Source organism: Nipponia nippon, unplaced genomic scaffold, assembly GCF_047370975.1.
Source record: "Nipponia nippon isolate SJK-2023a ecotype South Korea unplaced genomic scaffold, ASM4737097v1 scaffold_8, whole genome shotgun sequence".
NCBI classification, from domain to species: Eukaryota; Metazoa; Chordata; class Aves; order Pelecaniformes; family Threskiornithidae; genus Nipponia; species Nipponia nippon.
Genome location: NW_028262402.1, coordinates 37,042,683 through 37,067,232, shown reverse-complemented (window position 1 = coordinate 37,067,232; position 24,550 = coordinate 37,042,683). Strand labels below are relative to the sequence as shown.

Genomic DNA, 24,550 nt, shown 5'->3' with positions numbered 1-24,550 from the left:
AGTATCCTTAACAATTTGCTTTAACTTTTGGTCAGTCCTGAATTAGTTAGGCAATTGGACTAGATGATTGTTGTAGGTCCCTTCCAACTGAAATAGTCTAGTCTAGTCTATTCTAGTAGTAGAATCAGTTGATTTCTAGGCATGACATCATCATAAACCACTGTACTTAACCATTTTAAAAAACTGTCTTGCTAGTCTCGTTTTCATGCTCAAAACCCATAAAACCAAATAATATACTTCAATATATTAACAGTGACTAGACATTTACCTAATTTTGCATTGCTACCGGAAGATACATGTAGACAAGAATAAAATCTCATAAAGAATTGAAGTGAGCAGTTACTGTTGATTTCCTCTTTGCCTGACAGTGGTGACTGGTAATCCTGATGAACTCAGTTGTCCAATGTGCTTCCACTTAACACTGGAATTCATTTTCTTCTTGAGAGATTTGCCAACTCTGAACCACAATGAGTAATCTAACTTACAAACGTAATTAATAATGCATGCATCCAAACCTACTCCTGTAAAACAGCTTAGTAATTGCAATGTATTAACCAGCAGTTGCATTTCTAAGCTGTATGAAGGACCTTTTCATGTGTGCTAGTGTTCAGTCAAGTAGTAAAATCATTGTGAAAGGTTTTGTGATCAGGTTGGAGGAAGTCTACTAGAAATATAAAAATAATATAACGGTATTATTATTTCATCACTTTGTTCCAGAAGGTATTAAAACATAAATATATGTACTGTGACAATTAAAAAAAATCAAACACTTACTGAATTCCGATGGTAATAGTGATGTGTGAAATAACTTATTTATTCACAGATACATAGTTTTATGGATTACCAGCTCTGGAATTGAAAAGGAATTTATTTCTATGACCTGTTGACAGCAAGTCCTCTTTCCCTCCAAAACAGCGTTTCTAAGCCTTCTAAAAGCAGCAGTCTCTTATTTGAGGTATGCAACATTTTCAACTTCCCAATATTCCTCTCAGAGAACAAGAGGGAGAGGGAAGCAAGGGAAGGAGGAAGAGGGGGGAGAGGAAGGAACTTATCGATGATAACCCTTATGTAGATATGCATGTCGGTATTATTTAACCACGTTCATTCTGAGAAGCTGATAAAAGCCCCCTTATCTCCCAAAAAGGCAAATAGGTAAAACAAGTAGGAAAAAGTGGAAATTTTGTCACTTAAAGGTTGATCAAAATATTCATTGTTTCACAAACACTTCCCAACCTCACCCCTTTCCTAACACACTTTTATGGGATGCTGCCTGCTGGCTAAGAAGCCCTATAATGTAGAGTACTGACCAGTATCCTCTGTAGGGACCATGTGGACACATCAAAAAATATGATTTCCTAAGGCTGAAAAAGAACAGATGTTGACGGGCCTTAATCTTTCCTGTATCGATTTCCTTAGTCCTAGTTTTTTTCTACATTTTGCTTGTATTTTCCAGAGGGTTTTCAGTAATGTGAGTCTTCCTCATAAAATTACTATTTTATCTTGCTTGCTGACTTTTAAGCACTCAGTAGTATAACTTCAAAGTACTACGTGTGTGTGCCATGTTGGCACCCAATAAACACATTTATGTTAGCAATTTACTGTGCTGGACATGCAAATTTCCTAGACAGGATTTTTTGGTTTTGTTTTTGAGTGCAGATTTGTCTTGTGTCTGCATTTAGAGTCATGCAGTCTCCACTTGTGTGCACCACTTGTGTACTTGGCATGGTTCCTCTCTTGGTCAGAGAGAACTCATGATGACATTGCATGCAGGAAACCACATAGAGCTCCCCGCCTGCAATGTGTCTACAAGGTCCTTCAGTAGTTTGCTTGTTATATATGCACAGGTTTCTGTTAGTAAAGACTAGGCAGTCTGGGATGTTTCTACAGAAATCTGGTTTCGCTTATCATCTATAGACATATTCATCTGGGAATCACTTTTTAGGTGTGGACACATGGTGTATACTAAAGACCAGCAACTAGCATGAACTCTATTGCTGGTAAACACAACTTGGGCATACAATCCTAGAACCACAACAGATAGCATCAAATCAAACCTCTATCCCTTTGAATCACACCAGTTAAGTAAGGTGGCACCCTATTGTCCAAGAACATTGTTTCATCATCCTTGCCATTCTTTATTTCTTCATCTCAATTTATTGACTAACATTGTAATTAACAGCTCTTTTTCAGTTCTGTTTTTACATGACTCCTATTTACGACTCCTATTTCTGCTGCTTATGAATACTATCACATTTAGGTTTGTTTTCAGATGTGTTTGTTGTCTCGCAGTATTCAAGGATTTTCTATGGTTTGTACAATGGTTTCTTCATACTTCCTTAAAACTTCAAGTAAAATTCCCTTTTCTTTTAATTTTTCAATTTTTCACATTAGTGACATTAAGATATTTCCTTTTTCTTTCAGATTTTAAGTTGAAACACTATACTCGAGGTTGTTAAACTGTGATGTGTTCCATAGCTGTCCCCTTTACCCATACACGCAGCTAAAGTTATGTAAAGAAGAAGGGACAATTGTGATCCTGTAGTCTGATCACCCATGTAACATGCACCATCAGCAATGCCTGAGGTTATGCATGTTTGGGTATACCTCTAGGAAGATCTTGATACAGAAGTTGCCAGAAATGGAGAATTCATTATGGCTTTTAATAAGATATGCCAAATTATTTTTATTTATAATTATCTTTCCTGGCAAAAAAGGAAGAAAGGCATCTTATTTATAATTTAAATTTGTTTACCTTCAATTTCCAGACACACAATATTTTTATATTGGGTAGAAAAACCACTTATGAAAGCTGCGCTTTCATTGTGATCAAGCAGATCCCTTCACTTTCTCTTTGACAAGCTAAATAGACTCTGCTTTTTGTCTTTCAGTGTATAGTTTGTTTTTCCAGCCTCAAATGTTCCTTATGGCTCTTTTCTGGATCCTGTCTAATTTCAGTGTCTTTCATGGACATTGAGAACTGGATGCGATATGCCAGAAGCAATCATGCTAATGCCAAATGCAGAGGTTATGTAACATCCCTATTTATACATCTGAAACCAGCATATTTGCCATTTTGCTCGTGCTGCTGCATATTCACTTGATTATCACTCACAGTCAGTCCTATGGCACAGTTAGCTGCCAAATAAATACACGCTATATTCTTTATTCATAAGCATACACCTTATACTCGTTTTTGTTGAAATGCGTACTATTTCTTTGAGACAAGGCAGTTAAGCTGTCCAGATCACAGAACTGGACTCTCTATTATTTACTACTGTCCCTACCTCCAAGTCTTTTGCAAATGTTACCAATGACAACTTTGTATTTTCTTCCAAACGACTGGTAAAAATAGAGTATAGCCAAGCAGTGGTATCTGTACATTTCTAGTGGAGACACACCATAATGTACTTCCACGTTTATAGTATGCCTAGAGATCTGTCTGCTTTCTCATATGAATTGGTGGGGTGGTCAAGAGCAGACTGTGTATGGTACCCCATCTTGTGTTTTATCTGATAAAATCGATTTGCTAAATATTCAGTGTCAAGTTTTTTCTTAATTTTCAATATTTTGAAAACAGACTTGCCTTCTTTTTTTTTTTTTTGCATTTTATCACTTCACTGTAGCAGAAAATTCTTGTTTCAAAAAAAAAAAAAGCAATCAAAAACATTGGGGTAGTTGCTTTCTGTGCTTTTTTTTTCATCACTTCTTTCAATACTTGTGGAAAAGAGCAGTGGGATCTCCACTCCACTCCAAAGCATCTGCGTGTGTCAGCTGGCACACATTAGTAAATGTCAGCTCTGAAATGCTTTCAGAATCAGTTAAAAAACGTATGAAGCAACCTGTCAAACTGTCACAGATGAGGCAGATTGAATGACAACCATCAAGGATCTTGGTACTGGGGTTTGTTTAAGAGCCAATGGGATTAAGTCTTCTTCACACACTCACTCCCTTGCTTCCCCCAACATTAGGTTCCCAAGCTCTTGACCTCCATCCACAGCAGGGACATCACTGCTGATCCAGTATTGTTGGGCAGAAAGTCATGTAGACTCCTGCTGTGATGCTGCTGGCAGTTGCCTCTCGTGAGTGTTACTGACTAAGTATGCTGGGCATACCCTGGCATTCATCTCCACTCAGCTGTCTGATCTCCAGGATATTCCCCCACTTCCAGGATGTTTCCTTCAGCCAGGATCTTCACCTGCTCCTTTTCAGGCTCCAGCTTTCCCAGCCTGAATAGTCTGTGTCCAGAAGCGTGTGTGATCAGCCTCTTAAGTGGTGTCTCATGTCCCTTCATCAATTGGAGGATTCAGGACATGCCACCTGTGTTTAGATGAGGTGTTATGAACATTTACAACTGTCCCCCATGCCAGTTGCAACTAGCAAGTACCAGGCTTCTGCTTGGGAGTGTAAAAGTTCCATTTCGGACATCTACTCACATACACATACGCATGCATCTCATTATCTGCCACCTGCTAGCATTCACAACTAAGCTATTTTTTTATCCATGGCACAAGCAAGATTGTTTTTGTGATTCAGAAGTACTGTCGTGACTCATAGGCCCTTTTGATATGCAAGTACGATGCTTTAAATAGTACACTGTGACAGAAAGACAGAGTAGGCAAAGTGGCTTGTGTCCTTTGGGAATCTTGGTCCCTGGTAAATCACACTCATTCACACATTTTAAGTGTTAAACTGCCGTATTTTTCTAGGTTTTTTTATTAGATACAACAAAGAGGAAAAATATCTAAGCCTTTGTAAAAGGCAATTAGTTTATGCAAATCAAATGGGCTCCTGTTTCTCAGTCCTCCACACAGTCAGAGTTGCAAAAAAACAGCCAAGGCACCTACAACAGATTTTCGGTGCATGCTTCATCGTCTTGGGAAAGAGGAGTTTTATCCTACTGCCTTGTCAGTGTGAGAGAATGGATGTCTGGAATAATAGCCAAGTACCAGCCAAAAGTACTGTTTCTGCTCTGGCTGTGTCATTTGAGAAAGAGGACTTCTACTCTTTGACTTTACAGCCACACTAGTTTTGATGTGTCCCTACTCTACAGCTCCCAAGGCAGATACTGGCAGAAAGACCTGCTGGGTTGAAGGAGAAGAAAAGAAACTCTGATACATTCCCAGGAGAAGTTCTGTAACTCCCACAGTATCAGCACTAATTTCTAGTTTTGTTCTCAAAATAGATGTTAGAGAAAATGTTTCACTCTACTTTTTGCTTTTTAACTGTTTTTTCAAGAGATCTAGGTAAAACATTACTTGCTAAAAACTAGGAGGATGAGATGAAGAGCTCATAACTGTTCTTGCAGCAACTATATACATCCCAAGGAGCCTCCAAAGGCTGCTAGATCAGGGGTCATATATGTGTCTTGTTCTTCAGTGAAGGCTCTGGGTAGACGGATTACAGGATAAAGTCGGAGAGATTTTGAAACTGTAATATAACTGGACTCCAGTATTGCAGCAATGGTTCACGAGAAGGAGGGCCGTCTTCACCATGCAGAAGTGGATTGCCAATATCCAGGGAGAATCCCAAGTAGCTACTGATCAACAAGTTGGTGGTCTGAAATCAAGAGATGTGTGGTAAATTCTGGTTTTCTAGGCAACACATAGTATGTTTCAGAGGCATTTGCACAGCACAACCAGTGTGCCAAGGGACACTGAGAGACTGAAGAAGTTAGATGTGGCTGGGCTATTCCAGAGCCATGTGCTAGCAAGCCCTAGAGTGTTTTAAACAGGAATTACCATGCTCCAGTGATGCCAGATTTGGTGTGTGACACCAGAGGAATTGTACAGAAATGTAAAATATCCAAGAAAGTTTCTGACAAGAGTTTCATAAACCTCTCAGCTACCCCTATTCATCACTCGATATGAGTGGTGATCCTCCCCAGACTCTGACCTCAAACTGTTGTTGCAAAAGCCGGGTCCTATGTACATTTGGGAATCCTGAAGCATGCTGGAGCTGGCTGAACTGAAATAATGGGTAGTGATTTTGGAATGACTGCTGTTAAACCTCCTGATTTTACCTTAGCTATGTAACCACAAAATTGATTTTTAAAAAAGTAACAACTTATAACGAAGGTTGACTTGCACAGGGAGCCTAATTTGCAGCATTCACTGCACAGCTGGACAGTCAAGTTTGAACTGAAAAAGCCAGGCTACATTGCTGCAGGCAAACTACAAAAGAAGTGATCAGTTGACCATGTTTTTCATCATAAAACAAAACTGGAGGTTATATTTGTCTATATTTTTGGCTGTAGAGTAGAAATACAAGATTAAGATTTTGTGTGTATTAAACCTTTCTTTTATTACTGATAGGGACACATTTATTTCTTCAGGGAGAAGATTCATAAGGAATGTTTATATTGTGAAACAACTTTGTGCAGTGAAGGAGTTAACCAGAAGAGTCAACTTGTACTTCACTTTCTAGGCAACTTAATTTAACTAGTTTCAAGATTGAGCAGATACCTTTTTTAATAACTTGTAATCGTTAAAGATTAAGCAACTGATCTGTTGAAGATTGTATTAACACTAACAGCAACCGCAGTTCACCTGCCTTAAATAAAAATAGCAACATCCACAAATATTCCTTAACTCCTTACCATCAAATACTTTCATTCACTTCCCACATGTAGCCACCCACTCTGTTCATAACTTATTCCTTTAAATCATGCTCAGATGCACCAGATTAAATACAGTCTTTTTAAGTTTTTTTAAAGAGTGATAATGCATTATATACTTTCACAGTGAAAGTCTATCTGCTAACAAAATATCTAATTTCACAGGGGGGGTAGATAAGCTTGCACGTGCAAGTCTAATTAGTGCTTTTGGGCCTGCTTTTTTTCCTATTTTCTGATCTAAAATTCTGAAATTACGTGTTTCACTTAGCAGCAATTCTTTTTGTTGTCCCTGTCCAATCTCCATTGGGTGCTTGCTTTCATCTCCAAAAAAAGAAAGAGTTTTAATAGCTTTCTGCTTAACAGACTGCCAACTGAGGTATAAAAAGTTACAGAGAGGTGGTTTCAATGTGGAGGATGTGAAACATCTTACTATACTAGCCCTGTGCCTCCTGCCACTAAAGTGTTTTGTTAAAGGGGTTATGAGATTTCTACTTAAGAATTGGAAAATTTAGTTTTATCTCAGCAAGAGAGTTCAAGGACTGTGTAGGGAAAAAACCTGAGGTCACCCTGCCCTTATAATGGAGTGGCCTCCACAATTAGTTGTTCTTTCAGATAATAAGTTGTTCCATAATCACTGTTTCCTTGGACTCAAAAGCTACAGCAATTTCTGCCATGTCAAGATCTGGCTTCAGATCATATGCCTGTTCCCTAAGCAATTTCAAGGCCCTAATTACAACAATCTGTGGTTGGATGAACTTTAGATTAAGATTCTAGGTTTTCAATAACTTGAGGACAAGAAGATAAGGGAGAAGAGAAAAAGCTGTTCACCTCTTTCACATGTAATCTAAATGCCTTATTTCCCTCTAGACGTTCCATAAGCAAAGGTTGTAATGCAACTCTCACCTGCTATGCATCCGAATCATAAATCTCTGCAGCCACAATAATTTGTGTTTGATTATGACTGCATTTATAAGATTTGTGTCTAGTACAATGAATAGCACAATGAAAAAGGACAAAATAAACAAGTTGCCTGTATTTTTTCTGGAAAAATCAGCCCAGTGTCCTTGAAGAAAGGCAAGGGAAGTTTTCCTTAATATAATTCCCTTCTTTCTCTCTTGGGACCCTGGATAAAACCGCTTCTTCGTTCTTCCCCATCTCACTTCTATAGATGCATAGGTAGATATTTGAGCAACTGGCTGATTTTATATTTGAAAGACAGTGCTTGAAAGATTAGGGACTGCTTTTTGCAATAGGGAATCTCCCTATAATTATTGAGTAAGTCATGTGTGTTTCCCTACCATTCTTCTACTTCACAGTAACATCATTTTCAGTGTGTTTTTTATTTAGTTAAATATTTGGGAAGTATGACTAAATTTTAATTTCAGTTCTTAATAATGGGGAAGGTTAGTCTTTCTCTTATGTCTTATATCAGCTCATAAAAAGGTATAATTTTCATTGCGATACTGAATTTCCCCTCCAAAGCCCCTCAGTGTTGCATATATACTAGACTGACACTCACAGGCCACCTTGCCTCATAGATCGCTGCTTAATGGAGCTTAGCTGACTCCCACTAGTTGAAAATGAGGCCTTGTATTTCCAATCAATCATCCTGAAGACTCACTGAACACTAAAAGTTGCATATATATTCAAGACTCTAAAATATCTTACAGTTCTTTCTTTTTGGATCTTTGTCTTCCTTAAACCAATGTGTTTTATTGAATCATGGCTTTGCAGCTCTTATTCAACAAAAAAAAAATGGGAAAGCACTTTGCCTTTTACTGTCTCTAACTATATGGAAATGAGAGTGGCTAGTGCTGCTACTAGGATGGTACATACTGACTATTTCATAGAATGATCATTCATTGTATCCAGGGAAACTCAGTAGAAAGTAGCAAAAGAGACATTCTGCATAATATGAACCCTAAGGATTCATACATTATGCAAGTGTTTCAGCAGCCCACATAGCACAGCTTGCATACAAAAGAATAAAAAGCAGCAAACCAACATTTCTGTTGAATAAAAAAAGAGTCAGGTGATATTCCATCTAGTCTTGGGGGCTACAAGAAATTGGCATTAGCTCATACTTTCCAACCATCAAACCTCAAAAGAGTAAGCATTTCACAGCACAAGTAAACATTATATAGCTCAATATTTGTGTACTTCAGTAGAATGCCTTATTTATTTCTGGTCAACGTAAATTTCTTGGATTAAGAGTTTTACTGAGAATCTTTCCCCTGCAGCAACAAATTCAATCTAGGAGAGACGCTATAAGGCAATAAAAGCGTTTGGTGTTGGCATGAAATCAGTTCAGTGCAGTGTTTACTGGTGCTCAGGCAGTGGGCATTTCAATGGAGCCATGACTAGTTAATACCAATGGCTTACTCCTCTCTTCTTCCCATCTTTAATAATATTGCTTGCTTCAACTGCTTGAACACGACTTCAAGACAGCTCCAGAACCTGCTCCCTTCATTAGCGTCAACTGTACTGAGGCTTGCAGGCAGAAGAGCTCCAGGACCCTTGCTGCAAAGAAGGCACAAAAGAGGGGTGAACATTAATATTTCACCAAATGAAGGGTTTCCCTTCTTGCATCAGAGCCCATATGAACTAACCTGTTCTACACCACTGTTTTTGAGCTATTCACCTACTGAATTACTTTGAAAAGCAGAGCTAACTCTGCTGTGTGTTTGCAGGGCTGACTTAGGTGTATGTTGGTAACTGTTTAAGCCAGTAGGACTTGATATGTGAAAGTTATGACCCTTTCAATCATTGCTCCCACCAAGGCACATTTCAGTTATTACACTGTGTTTGAAGTAGCACAATTCATGTCATTATTAAGGAACAGATGGAAGGATTAACTCATAAAGTTAGGAGCCTTGTCATACTGCACAATCAATGAAAAATCTCAGTTAAGTGCTTAAAGACAGATAATTCCCATTGTGTGTTACATCCTAGAGTACCTTTGTACTTACTTTAAACTAGAAACAGTAAGCTTCTTCCTGATATATCTACAGTTAATGTCATCCCAAACTGAATTCTATAATCATTTAAATATTTATTATATTTATGGTAATATAGCAGCAGGAAGGACCTCCTCAGTCACTGAGATCAGCCATCTGATACCATTTCATATAGTCCAATGAATCCATGTAATATCAATTTCCACCTTAAAGCTAGCTAGGATTTCTGTCCTGACTCTTTTGAAGTGGCAGATACTCATTTCTCAAAGGGAAAGGATTTTTCTTCTGATTTCTAGCCTAAATGTATTCATGGACATCTTGTAGATCAGATGAGCAAGGTCTCTTAGTTTATGGATTAAGTAAAATTCTTTAGATACAGATATATTCTTTCCATGCACCAGCGGGTTTGAAATCAGACTGATTCCTGTTAATGATCAATTATAAATTATTTATCTTTTTTTTTTCTTTCTGTTCTAGATGTCCCAGCTATTATTACTGTTTGTTTTCTACAGGTTTCCAAATTTAAACATTTCTATCAAAACTCACACACTTTTTGTTTGCTTTAATTTTTACAAAGGAAACAGTAACAGAGATATGAATGCTTCCAAAACATGTTATCAGAATACAGACCTGCTGTAATTCTAGGCTCTGGATAGCATGTGTTACTCCCTGAAGGAAGCATAGTATACAGTAGGAAGGGGATTTTTGGCCTCAGTCTCCATGATTGTGGATGCCACATACTGTCAGCACTTGAGAGGCTACAGTAAAAGGTAGAGTAGGGGAACTTTCATTGCTCTTGGTCCTGTGGTCAAGAAATAGATTCATGAATTGTAAAATAACAGTGCCAGCTCTGCACTGCCTATGTGCATGGTGTATTTATTCATCTTAGCTTTTGTTCATAGGCAATATGTATTTTCTTAAAACTTTATTAAATAAGTAACTTCTACGTGCTGGAAGAAAAAATATTTCACTATTTTTTTCTAAGTTTGTTATTTACTAAAGCACTAAGAGGCTAGATGAAAGCAGATAAGGCTTGTAAGCATAAAAAGGGCATACTTTCAGATCATGCTTTCAGAGACTGCACGGAGTCTGTTATATGTTGCTGCCCTCAGAGGCACAGTGCTGCGGCTGCAGATGTGCAATGGGCTTTCCATCTGTTTTATCCTTCTGGTTTGTTCAGGGGCTGAAGGCACATAACCAGGTCCTCCTTTTATTTGTTTAACAAGGACAAACAGTTACAACTTCTAACGTAATAAACAAACACAGAGTCAGAGTGGACATAAAGGCATTTTGTTTGACCATCAGTATGTGCCTCTGTGACAATAATGACTGAATAAAAACTGAGATTAACTAGTCAGATTTAAATAAATAGTTCTCACAAGGATTTATCTAAATAATCCCCTAAGGAAAAGTTAATAATGCTCCCAAAAGATTTCCATTTTCTGGATATGCACAAATCCACCATTTTGGATTCAGGCAGTTCAAACACAGGTTGTGGTCTGAAGAGCTGTTCAGGGCTCTGGCTTTGCAGTTGATAACTTTCAGGGTCATAGCAGCAATGCCCTTCTGTCAATATGTAGCAATGGTTATCAGTCCGTAACAAAGGCTTTCACAGTTTATTCTTCTTATTTATACATGACATTAATTGGATCCTTGAATGAGGAGAAGTGGGAAAGGGGCTGAGAAAGGAGATTATGGACCAAATGGAGTTGAAATCCCCTTTATAAATGTAATGACTGGGCCCACGTTAATCAGTAGAGACAGTTTTCTCCCATGGTGCTTCTGCTGGGTAGACTTCCATCCTGCTCCAGCTGCCGGGATCCTGAGAGTGGTCTAAGGCTAATACAGCACATCTACACTGTAAGCCCAATGTCAAATTCTGCCCTGGCTGTGGTTGCAATGGTAGCCCAGTTTTGTAAATACTCAGCATGCGGTGTAGCTTTTCATGAAATATGCAGCTCAGTCTGCTTCACCAGCCTTGAAATTATTATGCCTGTCCACCTCATATGTAGGATGATGCCTTTAGCACTGCTGTTTGTTTTGGCTGTCCTGTGCCTGTGCTCCTTTTGATCCAAGCGTCAACCAGTTTTTTTGCCAGTTCCAAGCTGAACATGGATGCCTTAGTTTCTTCTCAGATATTTTTTAACTGCTGTATTGGTCATTTGAAACAGAAGATGATGACAAGACATATGGAAGAATGGTGAAAAAGTAGGCAACTCTTACTTGCAGGACTTGGTACTTTTACTCCTGTAGGAAAGACTGCAGTTTAATGACTGGGGCTTTTGCACTAACATTGTATTTAAAATACTAACCATGGGAACGGGCGTTTCTCAGAAAACAGAAGTTGCAGACAACCTGTTAGGATGATGGGATCTTGGGAAATTCAGGTTGGAAGGGACCTCAGGAGTGCCCAACTGCCTGCTCAAAGCAGGGATGCAGTGAGATCAGATTTTATCAGGGCTTCACCCAGCTGGGACATGAAACCCCCCTCCAGGCTGGAGACCAACCAACCTCCACTGCTGGGCCAGCCCTAGTCCCACAGACTCTCTTCGTAGGGCAAGAGCTCCAGCCCCATCATCTCAGTGGCCTCCCCGCGCTTCCCACTAGTTTGTCGGTGTCATTCCTGGTTTAGGGACCCAAACTGGAGGCAGTACCCAGGTGGGGTTTGGCAGGTGCTGAGCAGAGGGGACAGTCCCTGCCTTCACCTGGCTCTCAAGGCAGTGTCCTGCTCACACCAGCCTCCAGGCAGTGTCCAACCCACCAACAACCACCCTGTGAGCCCGCCACCCAAGCAGGTCGTCACCTGCCAATGTGTCCTCCCTCCCAGACCATACTTCCCTCACAGTCCAGGTACAAGAATACTGGGGGAGATGGTGCCAACAGCCGGGCTAGGGCGGAGGTAGGTGGCATCCGTTGCTCTCCTCTCATCCTCATGATTTTGTTGCACAAGGCAGTCAGGTGGGTCAGGCATGATTTACCCTTGGTAAGTCCTTGCCAACTGCTCTCTGTCACTGTCTTCTCCCTGCTGTGCTCAGACATGAGCTGCAGGAGGTCTCACTCCTTGATTCTACCTGGGACTGATGGGAGGCTGGCCAGCCTGTGGTTCCTCAGGGTGGCTTTTGCCCTTTTTTGAAGGCAGGTGTGACATTTGCCTTTCTCCAGTTGTTGGATACCTCCCTGATCTCCACGACCTTTGAGAGCTGATGCAGAACAACTGCACAAGGGCATCAGCCACCTCCCTCGGCACCCTGGGGTGCAGCCTGATGAGTCCCAGGGATGTGTGTGGGGCGAGTGCTCCTGCATGATCCCTGACTCAACCATCATCCCGAGCTGGTAGCTCATTTCCTCCTTGAGCCCCATCACTAAGCACAGAGGCCTGGCAGACCTTGCTGGTGTCAGCAAAGAAGGCGATGTGGACCTGCTTTATCTGTGTCTGCTATGACTAAATCACCTACCCCATCCTGCGATGTGCCCACATTTTCCTTGAACAGTCTTTTGTGACTAATGTCTCCATAGAAGCTCTTGCTGCCCTTGACATTCCTTGCAAATCTCAGTTCCAGCTGAATTTTGGCTTCCCTGACACTGCCTCTACATGCCTGGGCAGTGTTTCTTCATTCCTCCTTTGTGTCCTCTCCTTGTCCCTCGCCAGTACACTGCTTTTTCGTGTTGGAGCGGTGCCATGACTTTTTTGCTTTGCCAAGCTGGCCTCCTGATATATCTCATTGTTCTCCTGATGATTGACCATTCTTGCACTTGGACAATGCTGTCCTTAAAGCCCAGCCAGCTTTACTGGGGTCCTTTGCCTTCAGAACTGCCTCCTGTGGGGTCCCACCTACAAGTCCTCTGAATAAGGCAAAGTTTTTGTCCTTGAAGTCCAGGGTCTGTGCTCTGATGATCACCTTATATGGAAAAAATGCACTATTCATGTTAGACACACGTTTGAGCCCACTTTAAACGCTGGACCAGCGATTGTAACTCCAAAAGATTGCCACCTTCAAAACACTTCGCTGTGAATTTTTCTGTTCCTGGAAGGAAAGAAGAACAGGCTCTGTTTCTAGAGAATTATTTTTTGTTTGTTCATTTTTCCTATAAAATCACTCCCATTTTCAATGACAAGCATGAGAAAGAGGAACAGCTATGCAGAACATTAAACATAATCACTACCTAAACTCAAACTGGAAAATATATGTGCAGGCATTTGTCCTCCACCAAGAACTTTCTGTGAAAAAAACAACCAACCAACTAATTTCCTATTATTATCTCGACTAAGTTTGTCTAGGAAATAAATCTGTGCTTCACACTTTCTGCAGGGTTTGAGGTGATATAGCAGTTGCTTAGATAATGCTAATTTCCCAGAACTGAATAAGACACATTGAATACACATAATTCGTCAACTTGACATTTCTGACATTATTCTTCCTCACTTTATTTTAACACAAAAGAGGGTTGCATTTTCTACCTTATTGCTGACCATACAAAAGTAGCCATTTGATAGTTTTATTTGTTCATTTATATGTACATGATAGGAGTTGCCCATCACATGGAGTTTATTAGACTTAGAGTAGTTTAAAAAGACAGTCATGTGAAAAGGGGTATTTCCCTAGAACATTTCTTCACTGAGCCTGATTTTCTTCACTTTACTTGATTTAAGGTAGAGCAGGCAAACTCTTGTACCTCATGATTTTTATATAAACTTAATTTGGAATCACTCTGAAAATTTTGCACAAGGCTGAGAATTTAAATCACATACATTTTGGATTTTGTTTTTTGCGTTTGTGTGGTTGTGGGATTTTTTAAAGGGACAGTGCTGTATGGCCATGCACAATGCATGTTCTATACTTGTAATTGTGAAGCCATACATGCCAAAGATCCATCCATCATCCATCCATCCATCCATCCATCCATCCATCCATCCATCCATCCATCCCATCATCTCAGATTCTTTTTCTGTTCCTTGATCCAGACCTGGCATGTCCAGATAGCCATAGACTACTCCTGCTTCTTGGAGACCAAGCAAAAGGCCATTTTTCTCCAGTTCTGGAGTTTTGGGAATGAGAATGTTCTTACAGCAATTGGCATTTGGCTTGTCTAGGGTAGAGATGGCAGAAATGGGGTCTTCCCACAGTGGCTCAGAGCAGCTAACAGGGTTGCAGAGTTGTCACACCACATAGTCCTGCAACACAGTATTGCCATTGCGAGTTACAGGCCGTATGCTTTGTACTAAATTTGCAAGGCCTCAGGGCTGAGGCTTGTCAGACTTGTGCTGTTTGAACTTTTTTTGACCTGCAGCTTTGTTTTATTTGGCTTAGCTGTGAAAGCAATTTCTCTAACTGACGTGGTACTGACTATCAATCTGTTTTACTTGTGCATAGTGCAGCCGTGTTTTTATAGAGATAGCAGTATCAAGCAGTTATTCTATGCAGAATGAGATATTTACACCCCTGACACAATGATACAGTGCAGAGAAACCCAAGTATGGTGCAATAGCAGAGGCCTCAATCAGCAAAGACACACAATTTGGTGCAGAGGAGTACAGACATGGGGTGATAAGAGATGGGGCACAGGCTTGGCACTGGAGAGAGACCCTGTGCCCAGAAATAACTCTCTTGTAATCACTAAAAGAAATGCAGACCCAGAGCTGGCCAGAACTGGTTTTAGAGATAATGAAGAGAGCAAATAAGTGGCAACTAACATGTAGAGGGCACCATGTGTAGTAAATTTGGATGTAGCATGGTGCTACAGACCACTGAAGAAAGAGGAAGATATAAAGAAAAGCACATGAGAAAATGTATACAAGTGATCTCAAGTGGATCCTGGGGAGAGAAAGAAGAAATCAGCAACATCAACATCATTTTCCTCCCAAAGGGCTCAGGGGGCCTGACAACTTCTGGTATTGTCCTCTCTAGGAGTCCAAAGCTATTGACTTTAAGATTCAGAAAAGCAGTGGAAAGGTGAGCATAACACCAGAAAAAAGGGGATAGAAACTACAGAATGTGTGTGTTTCAATTTTGATTTTATTATTACTCAGACTTTTCCATACAGAGGTGATCTAACTGCAATGTTATTTTTTCATTTTCTGTAATAATTAGTTCTAGATGACTAAAGATTCTTGAATTAGACTTTTAAGATTTCCTTCATCCTAAAAAGAAGTTTCTGGCTTTACTTGTATATCAGATATAATTCCTCTTTCCCCTAAACAAGATTTTGAGCATAGTGCTGTACCAGCTGCCAGGCTGCAGAGAATGGAGGTATCTCAGAGCGACACAGCGCTGGTTGCAGCAGGGGTGCAGAAGGGTCTGGGGTCTTTGCTGAAGGCTGTGCTGTGGTGATGGTGACGGGGTCCATGGCGAGGTCCCTGACAGGGGCCAGAGTGACAAGCCGCCACACATCAGCAGCCCCCAGCCAGTCATAAGGTAACTTTTGACCCTTTTTCACTTTTTGGAAGCACAGTCATAGCATCACAAAATCATAGAACCGTTTAGATTGGAAAAGACCTTCGAGATCAAGCCCAACCATAAACCTAGCACTGCCAAGTCCACCACTAAACCATGTCCCTAAGGACCACATCTACAAGTTTCTTAAACACCTCCAGGGATGAGGACTCAACCACTTCCCTGGGCAGCCTGTTCCAGTGCCTGACAACCCTTTCAGTGAAGAAATTTTTCCTAATATCCAACCTAAACCTCCCCTGGTGCAATTTGAAGCCATTTCCTCTTGTCTTATCGGTTGTTACTAGGGAGAAGAGACTGACCTCTACCTCACTACAACCTCCTTTCAGGTGGTTGTAGAGAGCAATAAGGTCTCCCCTCAGCCTTCTTTTTTCCAGGCTAAACAACCCCACTCCCTTCAGCTGCTCCTCAGTCAGAGCAAGTTAGTCCTAATAAATCAGAAGGTTTGCTGTACAAGGCTGAGTCACAGGTATAGTCTTATTATTCAGAAAAAGCTACAGTTAGACCAATGGGACTGATTACCAGCACTTCTGATACCACCACTTTTGAAAGTCATCTGCAAGGTTACATTGTAATAACAATGTAACCATGGTAATCATGATAGTGTTGATATTCTGTTAGTTCTGTGAAGGATTTTAATATTAGTGTGCATAACACTGGAAAATAAATATGTAAGGGCAGCTAAAACAAGTTGTAAAAGACATCATTTGTGGGAGGAAGGTTTGTTCCTCAGGTAGTCCCCTGCAATAATGCTTATCTTGGGTTCCTGGTATATTAAAGCATAAAGAATGTTGTGGGGACACAAATAATGGGCTGATATAGTGGTTAACCACCTGTCATATAATTTGTATTTTGGTGGTGTTGCAACTGTTATTACTAGGTGTCTGTGGACTGCTATGATGGGAGCAGGCAAATCCCAAAACTTCCAACATGTTTTTATTTATGTTCAATGACTAGGCAATCTGTTAGCAGGTAAAAATGAATCATTAATCAAATATGTTAGTTCGGCCTCACATATACCATACCACATGTCAGATGCTCCTTTTCTGGCTCTGACATTCACAGTCTTGGCTGGCTTTAGCTCTCTGAGGCCAGGATGGCCAGGCTCAAGACCTCTTTCATGAAAGAAGAGATAAACAAAGTTGGCTGGTTTGGCCCAGAGAATTATTTCCTCCTTTGGCAGACCAAAACCAGTCCATTCTGGCTCTTCCAGACATGTGTTATTGGTTTGCCAGAAGGTTGTTACCTGTTGTTAGGTGGCCATTATCTCATTCCTTCTAATAGTTGTACAATGGATTTCATTGCCTTAGTTCTACTGTTTTTATGCAACTATACCAAACAAACAAACCTTACAAAATCATAACTTCTTGCCCTGCATCAGTCAGTCTTTGACAGTAAGGCTGTGACTAAAAAGAATTTCAAACGAGTCCAGATCCAACCTCAGAAAAAATATGGCTCTGTCTAATTTGGAGCTTATTTGATGGTCAAAAGATTCCACAGAAAGGGAAAGAATAAAAGGCCTCCATCCCACCAAACGCCTCCCCCTGAAATCTCCCACATCCTAGATTCAGAAGAGTTTGATGAAACATTAGGTAGAACAGAAACACAAAGAGTGTGCTCAGAATCTAGCACACGTTTTCTGTGTTCACATCCTTTTTCTCTGACTCATCCCTTTAAGTCTCTTTTCATTAACCAGCCATGCATGGTTAGTAGAGAAAAAAGTACCCTTATTAATTCAAAGACTGGTGTAATTTAAAAAAAATAAATTAATATCAATTTTCTTCTTTGTAGCTCAGGGAGTGTGTTAAAAAAAAAAGTTTCCACTTAGAAAAAGGTGTTATTACACTTCTCAAAAATTACTCCATCTTTGTTCAAATGGAACAGGAAGGCTTCAGTCAAACACATATTTGTTTTCCGCACAAAAGGACTGGAACACCTACAGGCTAGAGGATTTAAAATGTTAAGCACTTTAACAGTATTTTAAATTGCAAGAATTGGTTTAGATGTCTTTTGACAGGTAACATACAACAGAAACACTAAATGGTATGCATATCATTTATTACATTGCATTTGTGAAATGTGAGGAATAAAACGGCACTGTCATCTCCAAAGCAGTTTGCATTATAAACCAAAAGAAGGAACTGGCTTTTCAGACCGATGGCCTCTCTCACCTGGTAACTTACATTCTGTTAAAGCTCGGTGATGGGTGCTTCAGGAGAAGGCTTAGCCAAAGTCAAGAAGTGAACCATCAGGCAACAGCAAGGATTTGGAGAGATTATTCTCAGCTTGGGGTTGGTAGGGTTTGGCGTACTCCCAAAAGAATGAGAGCTCAGTTTATGTCCTTTATTTTTATCCCAGCTTGTGCATCTCCAGTTTTACTCCACACCAGTTTTGGGCATAGGCAAGGGGAGGTGGTCACCTAGCCTGACCCACTTCTGCTGCCTGCCCACCAGCCTCTCCCCCAAAACCAGCACTGTGTTCACAACACACATCGGGAAGCAAGCAGAAGTCTTCTCCTTCTTTATCCTGACTGGACCCCAAAAGCCTCCTTGTGCCCCTAAAACCACAGTGACCTCCACACCATCCTTTTTTCCACTGATACAAAATTCAATTTACATTGGCCAACAATGAAGGAAGGATAATTTACTGTGTCCCTGTTACTTAGAACAAGAAAACACAATTTTTGTCTATGCTCCAGATAACCCTTGTGATTCTGCAAGCATTGTGTGGCGTTTACAGCTCCTTCAAGAAAAGATCTTGCAGCTAGCAGCACCCTTCCTCTGTTCCTCATCCTCCACCAAAATGCAGTAATATGTCATTCTGTCCACCTCTGGTGTTAATCCAGTCACAGCCCTACAGAGATGAACTGCTTCAGTCTTAAAATCAAATCTGGATTACAGCAACAGGCAGCCTCAATTTCCATTTTGGAGTCACAGTCCAACAGATATTTAAAATGCAATCTCCCTCCTTGTCTGAGACTTTGTTCAATGAAGGATAGTCAAGCGAATTTTTGTTGTTTTTAAAAAAGGCTGTACTCAAACTGCTTGAAGAAATGTGTTGTATAGATATACAACAAAATCACTATGGGACCTTTGTTCTAACCTCTTTCTCTAGTTTTTTTTCTTATCTTTCAGAATAATTGTATAACAAAGGTTGTCAAAGACTTGGAGGTTTCTTTGCAAAATGATTTTGGAAAATGATGTCATGGTTATCTTGATAATTCAGTTTCTTCTTTCCGAGAAGGCTTTTTAAGATAAGAGAGATTTTCAGATTAGCCAATTGCAACTGAAAAAATAAGAGTATGTTTGGTGTTGAGTCTAAAGGCAATTTTATGCAAAAGTCCTTTTTTACACTTCCAAGAGGTATGCAATTCATAGAAGCAAGATAAAGAAAAGGAAAATACTTTCCCATCAGCTGACCTCAGCCATCATAACGACCCTAGACCAGCTAATCAAGTATAACAGTTGCTGCTCCAATTTCATCAGACAGAGCACATGAAGTGATAGATCTCAATGCATTTCCTGTAAACAGAGCATTTCACTATCAGATGTCTGTTTATTGTAAGGACCATTTACAGACATATGTATTAAAGGTAATAAAGGTCATCTATAGATGAGATATCCCACTCTTTATGCTTTTATAATGGGGCAAAAGATGTGGAGATCAGTCCGTGATCTTTCACAGAGTGAACATGCACAGTCCACGCTGATATACATACTGTAAACATCATAAGTACAGAAAAACAACTTTTGGGGGGTTAATTGTCCGTGTTAGGCATGATTCCTCACTGGATGAGAAAACCCAATATGCATCTCCAAATGAAGCGAGGTGGTGCCCCTTGCTGGGGAGAGGCTGCTGGGGGTGGCTGGGGGTGGTGGCAGCACTGTGACTCGACCAGGCTGGAGGGCAAGGGGCTCCTTCTGCTTCTTGTCCCACCTCCATCTGGGCATTGCCTCTCTCCTGGCCTTCCCAAGCTGGACTTCCTAGCACACTGGTGATCCTGGAGACTCTTCTCAGGTCAGGTACAAACCTGCTGAGCACCGGCCAACCCCATGTTTCAGAAGTGAGCTGGACAGCTTGAATGGGCACACCAGTGATCTTCACATGTGGAGCCAGCACACCCCAGGCTCCCCAGTCATATAAGTGGTTTTGAAAGTCTTATCTTGCATGTGGAGAACATCCTTTGGACTTGTTTGGTCAGCTTTTCTCCAGTTTGCCATCAGAATTGCCATGTAGATAGGAGATTAAAGATAATCTGTTGCATGATACAGTGACTGCAGTTTGAACTGAGGATGAATTATAAGAAGCTTTGCTACATTAGCATCATGTTATGGAGCAGCACAGTTATTTTGGCAAGGTAATTCTTTTTGGGCGGTTAAGGAGGGAGTAAAGCTGTGAGAAATGACAATCTCAGAGTCTGTGCAGAAGTTAAGCTTTTGCAGTCACCATGGTTACTTACTTCTAAGCCAGAAACAGGGAGGGAACGTATAAGTTATTTCTTGAAACTGGCCTGCCCCACTGAAACAATATTGTGTTCTGGGTTGGCCCCACTTCAGTAAAACTATTCAAAGGAATGGGCCTGTGTTAGATGTGAAACACCACAGGTATTAATCATAAAAGAAAGGAACTAGTAACAGGAGCAAAAGAAAATGAACTGACTAAGTCAAGGCTTTTTTTTTTAAGGTGACACAAAAATATATTTGATTTTTTTCAGAAGGTGAAGTTAGACTCCAGCTGATTTTCTGCACAAGGCCAAGAGGACTATTTAGGCTTTTAAAGCAAGTTGTTTGTGGTGCATGGAACGTTTTCTATGCCTTCTGCATTGATGTGTTTTTTCTTGTAGCTGTCATCCGTATCAGGAAAAAAATTGCTAGTAAGGAAGTTAGTGTCTGAAAATTATGATTAAGAGAATATTAATGAAAACAGTATTTCTGTTCATTAATTTCTATCTACCAACCAAAGGAAGGACTTTCTTTCTCTCTTCTTGTCCACTTGCTCAAATTCTTGTCAACTCACTCCTAATTAGGAAGGAAAAGAGCTGATAGTTCTGGGAAAGGAATTTTTCTTCCACCTTTATTCTGCTTGAACTTAGGAAACTCTTCAACTCCAATTCTTCAGTAGCTGCTTACTTAACTGGGAAATACCTGTCTAAAAATTAAATCTTCACTGAAAGTTTCAACCAACTCATGCAAGCAGCAATAATTCCCTCTTGTAGTTCCATCACCAGCCTATGAACATGCCGTTTGGGTACCTTGTCATTATAAATGTGGCACCTACTTACCTATTACTAAGCAACATTGTCACCTTGCTATATAATTTCTTACTTAACTAAGAAACAATCTAGAGAGGAGAACACAGTTTTCTATTACTATTTCCTATCTGATCAACTATGTTAGACAATGATCTAATGCTAGACCACATCAGCAATAGGCAGGATCTGGCTGCTCAAAATGATGTAAGACTAAAAATGTAAGTCCAGGTCTGTAGGGAGGTATATTATCTTTTATTAGATAAAAATTCAGCAAATGACCAATACAAATGTCTGCCATTTGATAAGCAAAAGTCCTCCTGTTACATGTTATTTTATGTAAACCAGCAAGAACTTGAAGAGAAAAAATATTTTCCTATGTTCCATCCAATTCCTAAAAAGTTATTTTACATCTCTTTACAAAACATGACTTGCTCCATCTTCATGCACTTAAGGTAATAATATTTTGTTCCACACACAGTTTACTTAGGTGATGGCCTGTGCCCTTTACTGCCACGCCATTTGCAACACAATGCAGATCAAATTCAAATATTCCTTGAAAAAAATCTGCTTTCAACATTTAGTAGAGACCTAGCCACTGTCTTACCCATTTTAAAAAGAACTAGGAATATGCCTACTTAGAATATCTGATAAGACAGCATTAGATTTATTCTGTGATAACAAATATTAGTTTTACATCTTTTTAATATTTATTTTATTTGTACATTTGATATTAATACTAGAACTAAATCAGAACTGCATAGTGAAAGCTGTAGCTTTCATATAAATTTTCATTTCATGCTTTTGATTTGCTCTTCAATTATAAGTGCTTGCATCGTAATTCATGGTACAAACATGGTGGCATCATCAGTTATGATTGTGACCAGACATTTGATTTTGACGCTTTTATGATTTCCATTATGTAAAGGAAGAGTTCGTGACAGCTGAACATTGCTGATGTAGCTAATCCAGTCACCACATTTACTGCAGTCAAGGCAAGTGATTCATGAGCTAAACTGTGAACAAAAATGAACTCCTTGTCTGCTATATCTTCCCTACAAAGTCAAACAATAAAAAATGTATAATTTGCTTTAAGCAAGTCTTAGACTTTACCTATAATGGTTCAATTGCAATTACCTTTCAACAGAGAAAAGCACTGATGCCCACCTCCAATGTGATGTTTTTAATATAGAAATACTGTTCTGATGTTACCATAGAAATCATTTAAGATCACAACAAAAAAATATTGGGGAATTCAGGGAAGATTTAACTGATGGTGTTAAATTTCATCTATTTTTCTTTCAGTGCACAAAATACCCTCAGAGGCAAAACACAGTCAAGACTCTGTTCATTGAGAGTGTCCTAACAGGGGACCTAGGGATTGTTGTGACAATGTAAAGTTGTGTGGATCATGGCCATTGGATAGAACATGAGGGTGTGGGGAAGTCTGATCAGCAACAAGAGGGATGTCCTCCCTGTTGGAAATCTGCCACCCCCCTGAGAAAGGGCTAGAAAAACAGAAGCACAGCTGGTAGCCATCTTATCCAGCTCCTCTCTGCCCACAAGTCTTACACCATTGGAAGATGGATCCTTCAGCTCAACTTTCCCAAGATTTGAGTCAGAGAATTTGCTTCAGGGATGAACAGGAGTTACATCAATTGTTTACCCCCAGATCTACCTCATTTCAGAGTTGAGATCTCCTCTGCCAAGAAAACTTCACGTCAGAAATATGTACTGATCGATACAACAGCTTTTCAAGGTGGTTTCTGTGTGACCAGTTTGGATAGACAAGGTTGTCACCATCTTCACATTATAGTGAGACTCCACGTGCCCATGAGGTCTTCTCAGTAGAAGGAAGTTTTGTTATAAGTGTCTACAACTGCATAAGGCTTCATAGTCAAAATCACCATTAGCACAGTACAAATTTAAAAATGCCAGCTCCAGAGACCATTAGGTTTAGTAAAGAAACTCCCATTGATTTTTATACAATCTGGATTTGAACCAAGATAAGTGACCAATTCCATAATTCTCAGAAAACCCTTCTGTACTTCCAGAACAAAAAACTTATGCAGTGCTGCTCTATGAAGTATTATGCAGGCCTTTAATATTAATTAAAACAACATACTGGTGTGGATCTGAATGCTCTTATGCACATAGCTAACTGCCAGAGATCACCAATGAGAGTATGAAATTAATTGTGAAAGGAATAAAAAAGGAGCTCTGTTTTCAGCTGTGGCCAATAAGTAGTTTCCAGATTTCTATTCCCAAGCACGTATGATTGTAACTGCTCATGACCACCCTTATATTCAGACTTCTCCAGAACACAAACATCCATGAAGTGAAGTGATCCAGGAATCTCCAAAAGAGGAAAAGACAAACCAGCTGCTTTCCACAAATTCAGACGTCACTCTTTGATTCCAAATATCCAAATCCTAAACATCCAGCACCTTATAGGTATTTTTTTCCAGAGCCTTCAGACACCTAACTAATGAAGAAGACATAGATTTTTTAAAAAATATAGGTTCAGATCTTTCTTTGAAGAAAAGAGTTGCTTATCACACATTTTACCCCTTAGTGAATACAGCAATTAACTTTTAGTGAGAGGCAAACATTTCATCAGATTGATGCATATGGATCCCCATGTGTATGCTCATAAATTTTCCTACAAATTTCTTCAGTCTGTGCCTAGAAAGGTGTGTATTGACAATGTTACGATAATTCATATTTTTGGCACTCAAACCTGAGATTGCTGTAACACTAAGACAATTTAGAAAGCAAACTCAGTACATAAATATACTGGGTCTGGCTCGGATGGGGTTGACTTTCTCCACAGCAGCCCATATGGTGCCACGCTTTGCATTTGTGACTGTCCTGGTTTCAGCCGGGATAGAGTTAATTTTCTTATTAGCTGGTATAGTGCTGTGTTTTGGATTTCGGATGAGAATACTGTTGATAACACACTGATGTTTTAGTTGTTGCTAAGTAGTGCTTACACTACCCAAGGACTTTTCAGCTTCCTAGGCTCTGCCCAGTGCACAAGAAGCTGGGAGGGGGCACAGCCAGGACAGCTGCCCCAGACTGGCTAAAGAACTATTCCATACCATATGATGTCATGCTCAATATAGAAACTGGGGGAAGAAGAAGGAAGGGGGGGGATGGTCAGAGCGATGGCGTTTGTCTTCCTAAGTAACCATTATGTGTGATGGAGCCCTGCCTTCCTGGAGATGGCTGAACACCTGCCTGCTGATGGGAAGTAGTGAATGAATTCCTTGTCTTGCTTTGC

The 24,550-nt window shown here is 40.0% G+C and overlaps 1 long non-coding RNA gene across 2 annotated transcripts in view; it reads left to right on the top strand.

Annotated features, from left to right (window-relative positions):
- Window positions 1–24,550, top strand: part of LOC148050567 (uncharacterized) — a 31,286-nt gene extending 6,736 nt beyond the window's left edge. For both annotated transcript variants that reach the window (XR_015700940.1, XR_015700941.1), the window contains exons 3-4: window positions 824–955; window positions 22,573–24,550. This is a non-coding gene — a long non-coding RNA (uncharacterized LOC148050567). The remainder of the gene's footprint in view (window positions 1–823; window positions 956–22,572) is intronic.